We start from the raw sequence: 9598 nt of genomic DNA on the forward strand, positions 1-9598 counted from the left end.
TTTTCTTCAACTCAAAAAGATTTCTTTTTTTATACACATGTGAGAATAACGTTTCAGTTTCTGCTATTTAAATGCAATGAGAATAACTTAATAAATAAATGGAAACAGATTAAATTTGGGGAGTTTATTAAATATGACAACTGAAATAGTTTGGGACATAAAAAGGTCACATTAACCCATGAACCTCTAGTTTGATGTATCAACGACATAATTGCTAGAAAACTACACTTAATCTAGTAAGGCCTCACTAGATCCTTAGCTCTGGTGGTGCGAGAAGCTATTAATATCTATTAGGAAACATGCCTTTCAAACTGTGGTCATTGACAATATAACCAATAAGCCTACATGAGTCGGTTAACATTAATAATTTAAGCCTAATTAACACACTCTGCAATTTCAGAACTGGAGCAGCAAATCAGCAAATATCTATTTGATTTTCAGAGAACATTTTATCTGGCTTTGTCATTGTTTTTGTAATTTAAATATCCTGTTGTGTAAGTATAAAGACAGGAAATGAGTTATACAAAACCTTTCAATAACAACAGTATTGGGTTTCAGATAAGCAGATGTACTCAGTCTTTTTAGAGTTAATATTATATATTAAGCTTTGAAAATGCTTGAAGCAACTACATGTGCTCTGAGGAAACCATTTTAAACCTCTGAAAATAACCTTTGACAGTAAAGAATGCATATTCTCCAGCTAACAATCACCAGTTGGTTCTGCTTGTAATGCCAGTCTTTAATTATTTAGCTTCTAGCTTTATTTGTGTTTCTTTCATGAAACTAAAAACTCTTTTTCCATAGTGAGAGACTGAGTGGTAAAGTCGGTGACCAACTAAACATACACTTGTGCATTGTTTCTCCTCCAGTTCTGCTGGGTTGTTTTGTTTTGTTTTGTTTTGTTTTTTAAATGCTGATCTAAATCTCTTTGCACACAGAGCTGGCAAAGATCCTCTGACATTTTGTACACATCACAATTTGCTTTCCTGCTGGAGCTGCCGCTGAGCAGGGTTGTATCATTTCCTCTAGTGGTGATTACACTTGCTTCTGAGACGAACTTTTAAGAATAGATCCTTCCTCTTTAAAAGGTTATAGACACAGAATAGTTACACGCTATTTGAGATGTCTGTTGCTTTTGTTCAACCTGAATTTACTATCATTTTCATTTGGCTTTTACTGAAATTTTTTTACTTCATTTGCATTTCAGATTTTCTTTTCAATTCATTGGATTTTCATGAAGTTAATGAATGTTGTTGTGAATCCAGAATGTGAAAGAAATATTTGTCCAAAATACTACAGTAATTAGTGGTATCTGTAGACCTTGATTTGTTAACATATTTTCTGTTAAAATAACCACATGCATTGACATGCGCACACACGCACACACACACACACACACACACACAGGAGAAATAAATATCTGAATTTTTAAATGTTATTAATTTATTGAAATCTGCAAAAAACAGGAATAAGTTCTCAAATACGGAGAACAATTCACTCACTCTCATGATATGAAATAGTAGCCTTTTTAATTGTCCCAAATGAAGCATTAAAATCTATAATAATCACTGGAGTATTGTATGAAGTAGAGCTTTTATGGAGTTTCCATTAGTTTCTGAACTCGCTCTAAACATAATAATGAAGAATGAGTACTTGCTGCAATAAATGCTGCTCTCCCTTCCTTTGCCCTCCTCCCTTTCTGTTGGGCTAAGTAAAGAGTTGGGTTCCATTTTCAGCTATTAAAATGATCTGTGGCCTCATTACATATTATGCTTTATTTCTGCAACCTACTCAGTATAATAAATGATTGTTCTCCTTAACACTGAGAGACTGGCTTACCTTAAACAAATGATTCTCACTTAAAAAAAATAAAAGTCTTCTTTAGTTAGAATCTCAATGTTTCAGAAGCACGAAAAATATTATAAAATCAAATGGTTGAAGACAAGTACTGATAAATTTCCGTTTTAAGGTAGAAAATTAAAGATAGTCCTTTTGTTTATTAGTGATAATTAATCCAAAAATAAAATCCAGTTTGTTAATGCGTATTTACTGAGCACCTGCATATTTCCTCAAATTCATATGTTCTGTGACAATATTTTTAAAATTAGAGAAAAATATCCTCATTAGCTATTTAAAATAATAATAATAATCTAACAATAAGGCATGGACTGGATTCTGACCTAGTTTTGTGTACTGTGGGATTTTATTCCTAAGTAGACATAAATGCCTGGTTTTCTGAAGGTGCCATGCACCTTTATGAACATTTATTTGCATTAAACTAAAACTTAATAAGGTTAAGAACAGTATTGCCCTTTATTTGGTTGTGTAAGTTTCTGGCCCCTTTAACATGGAATTTGTAGAACCTAGCTTTAAAAGCCTAATGAACATGGCTAAAACTCAGTAGGCAGTCTTATTAGAAGCTACAATTTTGCACAGACAGGCTTTTGGCTTTATTTATTTGATTTGATTTGTTGACTGCTCAGAGCCTTGTAAACTGATGCTGCTCATATCGATTTATGTTACAATCACTCGAAAACATAATTTGGAAACCAGTATTTTAAACATCTCACAGTCTGATCTCTCTGCTACTGCTGTTTTCCAAACATTAAGAAAGAAATAATCAATGGTTATTTGAAGTTTTATCACACAGCACACACACACACACACACACACACACTATTGTTTTAATGCTTTGTATAGTCATAGCTTGGTTTACTAAGTCTCATGTTCTAGGATTCATATCCTTTAGTCTTGAATTAGCAATGAATTGATTCTGAAAGTATCATTTAATAGCCTTTGGAGGTTGATGCATAAACGATTCTGATATCTATTCATAGACCTTTATAATGGAACCCACTCTAGTTTATTCCTAGAACTGTCAGACTCCCTGGGAAATAATAGCTCCTTGACAGTTGTAGAGTTAAAATATAGGATTAATGATCAGCTTTTAATGTGCAAATAGGGTATTCAGCTTGCCTTTAACCTATCTTATTTAACTCAAATTCTCTGTTGAAACAGGAAGTGTTGGTTGATTCTCCAACCCAACATGGGTCATTAGCATGATGCATCAATCAGGCTAGTTTGGCGAGTCAAAATAGAAAATTGTATGAAAGACCACTCAACAAAGGTAGCACATATGTGTATCACCACTAAAATAAAACCCAGATACCAGTCAAATTAATGATTAACTTTCAAAACTACAAGGCCCCAACTTCTCCCTGAAATAAAAAAAAAAAGATTGTTATCCACCAAGTCAAACTAAAAGAACCTCTTATCCTTCCTATCGCCAACTCCAAAAAGAATCAAACTTTTAAGAAGAAATCCTTTATATAACTGTTTCTAGTAGATGATGGTAATCTTCTTGTAGTGAGCAGAAAGTGTGTTGGGTTATTTTTTTCAAATGGTGATTTCCCTGGTTAACCACAGTTCAGTCTCATGTTTTCATTAAGAGCTTAATAACCTCTTTCTGTCAGTGGACCTTAAGAATTATATGGTAATTTTCAGTCATGACATCCTATTAAGAAGCTGCCTATGTAAACAAAAATTAGACTATTTAGGAAGCATGATATAACATGCAATTGGAAAGCATGCTTAAAATTGTAATAAGAGATGTTTCAACAAGTAAATTCAACATTTATTAAGTGCCTACTATGTGCAAACCTCAATGCCAGATGCTAGGGCTACAGAGATGAAATTAGACAGTAATTTCCCTTTATAGACAAGAGACAAGTATATTTGTGTTATTATGTTACATGTGGCTGTCTATTATCTCACAATAATGAGACCTTTCCAAAAATATCAGATTAGCAAATGCTATAACCCTCTTGTCTTTAAATTTCTTTTGCCATTCCATTGCCTGTGATCTAGAAATAGACCCTTGAAATACTTTTAAAATGTGCTTTGTTGGGACTGATCTCTTTGACTGTTAGTGATATTGTTATAGGAGGCACATGTCAGTCCATGGAGCAGCCACATCCTAGGACACTAACATGAAATGCATAGTGTGTGATAATACACCCCACATTTGTAGCCAGAACAGTTTTTCACTCATTCTTTATATCTCTGTATCCAGGCTAACAGGAAAAGTACAATTAAACTGCTTGGGAACCTTGGTCATAACAAACTGCTTCTAAATGACCCCCAGGGGATTTCTTTTGTTATTTCAATAACAATGCCAATTTAAATGGATACCAGTGATTTCTAAGAATCCGAAGCAATATATCCTTAATAGCCTCTGAGAAACCTAAGCTACATATAAATTAACCTCACAGATAACTCTTTTCAATTCATTTAGATATATATAGCCATGGGAGGCAGTTTCTAATGAAGCACCTTTTAAAATTAATACGGCATTTACTGAGGGCCGTCTACTGATAATGATTACTATAACAAAAGAAAAAAAATCATCAAACAGCTATTTTGATTTTAACCTGCAAGACACATTAGGGAAGTCTAAAATTCCAGTTCTGTAGTTAAAATTAGGCTAAGGTTCCATAAGAGTATCTCTAAATGAGGAAGGAGGCTTTGGGTGATGGAAGAGAGCTAGGCAGATGTCACAAAAAGGTTTTTGTGGGCTCTGTACAGCCAGTTTCTCCATGCTGGGAGAGTTTTTGTTGTTATTGAGGTTCTTATGATCTTTGAATGTGTAATCAAGAGGCCTTTCCATATGTTCAAAGCTGCATTTGATTTAAGTGGAAATGTTATTCAGGCACAACAGCAAGTAGGTAGGTAAGTGCTACTTGCCTGTGACGTGAGGCTCCGTGTCACTTCCGTATTTCCTTTTCACAGCGTTTTAAAAGCAAGCAGTCCTAGAAGACTGAGTAGATGGAAATTGATACAATAGACCAAAATGAACAGACCACATCATAAATAAATTGATTGCCAAATTCATTGTTTGAATTGAAGCCATTTGCAAATGAGATGATTCTCAATCAGGCCAATAAATATCTTATTAATGTCTTCAAAACAAACACGGGCAGTATTTTATTAAAAGTATAGTCTGCATGTGTCTTTAGAAGGACAAACAAAAATTAAACAACTGTACAAGTTGGTAGTTTGTTGTGAGACTTATATGTTAAATTCAATAATATTTTGAGGATAAAAATTCATATGTAGATTTGTGTATTTTTATCAGTCTTTTTCTCTCTTTGTCTGACCCCCACCCCTGCTGATTCAAGCCATCCAAACCAGTATTACTATAGAAACTCCAGTACGTGTTTGTGTGCATATGTGTGTGCATATGTATGTGCATATAAGAGTATGATGGACCCTCCAGGAGATGTAATTTGATACTAACAAAAGTATTGAAATGTTTTGGCAAAAGTCTATACATTTTATTTTAAAAGCTTTGAATATAAAATAATATATGTGGTTTCATGGAATTAAAGGATTTATTCTTATTTATTAAAAAATAATGCTAGGATAAAGAGGGTTTGTTTGACTTATGGGAACAAAGGATAAAATGAAGAAAACAAAGATAAATTGACTTTTAACAAACATTTTTAGGTGGGTAGGTAGCTAGGTAGCTAGCTACTTAGTTAATTACACTACTAAGACCTTCGAAGAAAAATAAATGTAGAGTCACTTTACTTTTTTGAAATGCAAATAAAGTGAATAAAACCAAAGAAGTGCAAAGTAGGAAACAATATGGCTTTAAGTAAGTGTTTAGAAGACCCTATTGGGGCTTTTTTGAAATTTCAAGTATCTATAATTCTATGAAATCAGTAACAATACAATCCAACAACTGTCAAGTCTAACTCCCAATAATGTGATTAGAAGATGATTGAGATGCCTGACACTAGGTGTTTGATGCTCTTACACCGCTGCTGAATTGAACTAAGAGGTTGTCCTAGGCAGCTGGCTGGGGTTTGCAAGCTTTACATCAAATAGAATTGGAAAAGCTGATGAGATCACAGCAAAATGCACACCCATGATATATGAGTGACAATTCACACAGACTCCAATTAGATTATGTCAAGAAAAGGGACTGAGATTTGTCATAGGTCTGCCAGGCATAATCACCCAACTAATATCATGTTTCTGTTTGAAAAAGTTCAGATCATGCTAAATAAAGGACAGATGCCACTATTCACTAAAATTGAAAATGGGATCATGTGATTTTTGCTGTCAGTAAATCATTATAGCTCATTGTGGTTTTTTTTTAAATTACTGACTCTTCCCTTGTATGAACTTTCCATTATGATTCCTTATCAAATATTTATATCTTTCACTTGATTTTTTGGATAATGTCCTTTGGAGGGCTATCAGTGTTTCTTTCACTGAAAATAAGACCATGCTTAAGGGCACCGCACACACATAAGAGATATTAAGAAAAGTGAAAACTTAGTAGCCCATTTGGATGAATAGGTAGTGTTCTGATTTAGAAACCATAAAGAGAACTGTGTATTAATTAATTAATTATTTTGGGAAAGAAATTGCCCCTGTGAGTAGCCGTCTTGCAGTGTTAGTGAAGGGCCAATTATTATTCATTCCACACATAACAATATGGAGAGTGTTATCAGGCTAAATGGAAAGAACTCTTCACTGATTCATTGCTTGTACTGTGCCCTTAGTTGTTGGCTCTACCATCTCTTCATTAACAACAAGACAGCTATCTGAGAACAGGGCTATTTTCACCAAAGAAGTACTAAATCATCTATATTTTCATTAGAAGCTTCTACGAGGCCCCTGAGATCTGTACCAAACATTCTTTTTTTAATGGACCAATAACATACAAATATACTTCCCTATGCTTTTATTCATTTATTTATTTATTTGTTTATTTATTCATCCACCATTTATTTTTTGTTTATTTATTTATTTTTAGACAATGTCAGCTTTCAGCTAGCTGTTTGCACTTTTACCTGTAATTACATTGCAAGGAGAAAAAAAGAGAACCCCAGCACCATCCCCTCTGACCCTACACCCTATTGCCAATATCATTTATTTAGTTAGTAATTCTATCTTTGTGGACTTTTAACATTCAGGGGGTCTGTTGACTTCTCTGTGTACTTAGCTGCATCTCCATGGCAATGGAAAAACATGATGCTGCAGATTGAAAAAGAGGGAGGCAGAAAACATAAAACGCTGCCCTCCTCTCCAGGCCTCATAGGGAGGGGCTAAGCTAATTTATATGTCAAGTTAAGGGATGTTGGGGCTTAGAGATCAAAGAAGGTCAAAAGGAGCCTCTTGGAATGGGAGATATTTATTGTGTTTAATATAAATACAAATGTGCCCAAGAAGAGAAATCGAGCCCTTAAAAGATCAGTGGATTGCTCTTAGTAAATATAAATAAAACACATTTGAATATATTTTGGGAAATGGGTAAACTGTTGAGGACTAGGAAAAACAATTGTGTTGCCCTATAGAGAGAAGATAGCCTCTGCCACCCCCATCAGTTCCTCTGCCACCCCCATCAGTTCCCCTGCCCCACACCAAATCACTTCTTAATTCACATGTTTGTTGTCAGGGAAACAGAATACAACCATAGAATAATACAAAGAGTGAAAACTTTAATAGGAATTGGAAATATTGGAAGAAATTGATTAAAGTAAACTTTAGAAATGCCTTGGCGTTCTACTCAGTACTTCTTGAGTTTCTATTCCAATCTGTCCTTTTGTGAAAAGCATTTATGCTCAGCAATTAATTATGAAGACCCTCCTAGCTGTTGAGCAGCATTAATATGACAAATAGAGGTATGCAACTGTGATTGCTCATAGTAGAGAAGAGCTTTGTATTTTTGGGTTTCCATTAATGGAATAAGAAATAAGCCCTTAGTAAAACTGATATGATAAGGAATGACTTCTTTTCTGTTAACTCAATTATTAGTGTTAATTGGGGCCAGGTGAACCATGGATAATTGAAATTCACAGATAATCCAAAAAAACCCCTCTATTTAACCACTAACTTCACCCGTCTTCCCCATCAAAACAATTAGGAGAGCAGTTAACAGAAAAAAATAGGTTGAACTGAATTTCTCTTCTCCAAAGGCTACCACTATGGTATCTTTTTTTTTAATTGAGTGATTTTTCTTAAAAAGGCAAATGTCCTGGAGATTGGATTATAATCAGACTTTAATTCCTAAGCTGGTTGCTTAGGATTTGAAATATATTTAAAAAAATAGAAACGATGTTATGAATGGTGGTTATGTTCCTAGGGCAGCACACAAAGCATATTTGTTATCAGAATCCTAGAACCCAAGCATCCCTTGGACACACCAAGCCAGATCCTTAGGAGAACATTGAGCCTATCTGAATCATAAACGTCCAAATTTTTAGTTCCAGAATTCCTCTAAGCTATAGGGGTGTGTGTGTGTGTGTGTGTGTGTGTGTGTGTGTGTGTGTGTGTGTGTGTGTGTGTGTGTGTGTATGAGAGAGAGAGAGAGAGAGAGAGAGAGAGAGAGAGAGAGAGAGAGAGAGAGAGAGTAGTGAAGGGGGATGGGGGGAAGGAAGAGGAAGGGGACAGGGATTGGGCAAAACTAGTAAAGACTTTATAGATATTTCCAAAGCTGAGGCTGTGTGACACCTGCTGTAAAGTCACAGAGGAACCGGCACGGGGCCTCCCAGACACCATGAGGCTGCAGCGGGCGCCAGTATCCAGCAAGGTCTTCATCCAACAGGACTCCTGGGCACCTGGTGCCAGTTCCAGACCAAGTCCCTCACCAAGGTGGAGAACTGGACCGACCGGCAGCAATCTGAAGAAACAGTTTGTACTCTAAATAACCTTTATGAATAAGCAGCAAAGCTTGGGGGCTAATCGTATCTTGAAGGCTGTTTAGATTGTTTGACAGCATATACTATTTTTTTGTGCATGGAAACACATTATGAGAAGGTTCTTTAGAAAAATCACCAAATATATTCAGGAATAGAATGAGAAGATATATTGCCCCCCCCCCCGGGCCTCCTTCTGACAGACCCAATTGAAAGAGGACTTCGTGTTACTGAAATTACCATTTATGAAGGCAGGGGCATGAACAGTGGAAGATAAATTATGGAGTCTAAGAATCTGTATCAGAATGGGACTCTCTTCCCTCCACCAGCCAACTGCAGAGTGTCCCCTAGCTTCTCTCCAAGCATCATTCCTTGGTATCTGCTGGAGGAGTCACAGTCCCATTCTACCCCAAGGACTAACTTTCTCAAATTCTACTGCTGGAGTGACATCTATTCACTCAGCATCCACGTTGTATTCAAACTGTGCAGGATTCTGTAATCTCTGTAGTAATTTCTGAGGCAATATAATGAAGCATTTAATTTTTTAAATTCAAAACAATAAAATGAACTGTATAAATCAGCCCAATCCAAAATCCATTTCTTACCTGTCACCAGAAACTATCAGTTCTTCTCAATATTTGTGCCATCATCTCTATGAGGTTTTTTTGGTTTGGTTTTGTTTTAATTTCAGCAAATCATACCGAGGTTTGTTTTCATTTCCCCTGAATTAAAGAATGCCTTTTCTTCAGGGCATGATTTTTGATGAGGGGTAAAAAGCAATGCCTGTGGCCCGCCGACATATCTCTCAGACCTCAAGGAACTCATGGGGTTGCCTGAAGATCTGCTTCTACTCTTAGTTTCTCATAATGAAGATCACTGGAAAGATAATG

The 9598-nt window shown here is 35.6% G+C and overlaps 1 pseudogene; it reads left to right on the plus strand.

Moving 5' to 3' along the window:
• The first annotated feature begins 8569 nt into the window (after window positions 1-8569).
• On the plus strand, window positions 8570-8985 carry LOC110208675 (golgin subfamily A member 7 pseudogene; annotated as a pseudogene).
• Window positions 8986-9598: the final 613 nt, after the last annotated feature.

This window comes from Phascolarctos cinereus, unplaced genomic scaffold, assembly GCF_003287225.1.
Source record: "Phascolarctos cinereus isolate Bilbo 61053 unplaced genomic scaffold, phaCin_HiC Scaffold_4;HRSCAF=312, whole genome shotgun sequence".
Classification (NCBI taxonomy): domain Eukaryota; kingdom Metazoa; phylum Chordata; class Mammalia; order Diprotodontia; family Phascolarctidae; genus Phascolarctos; species Phascolarctos cinereus.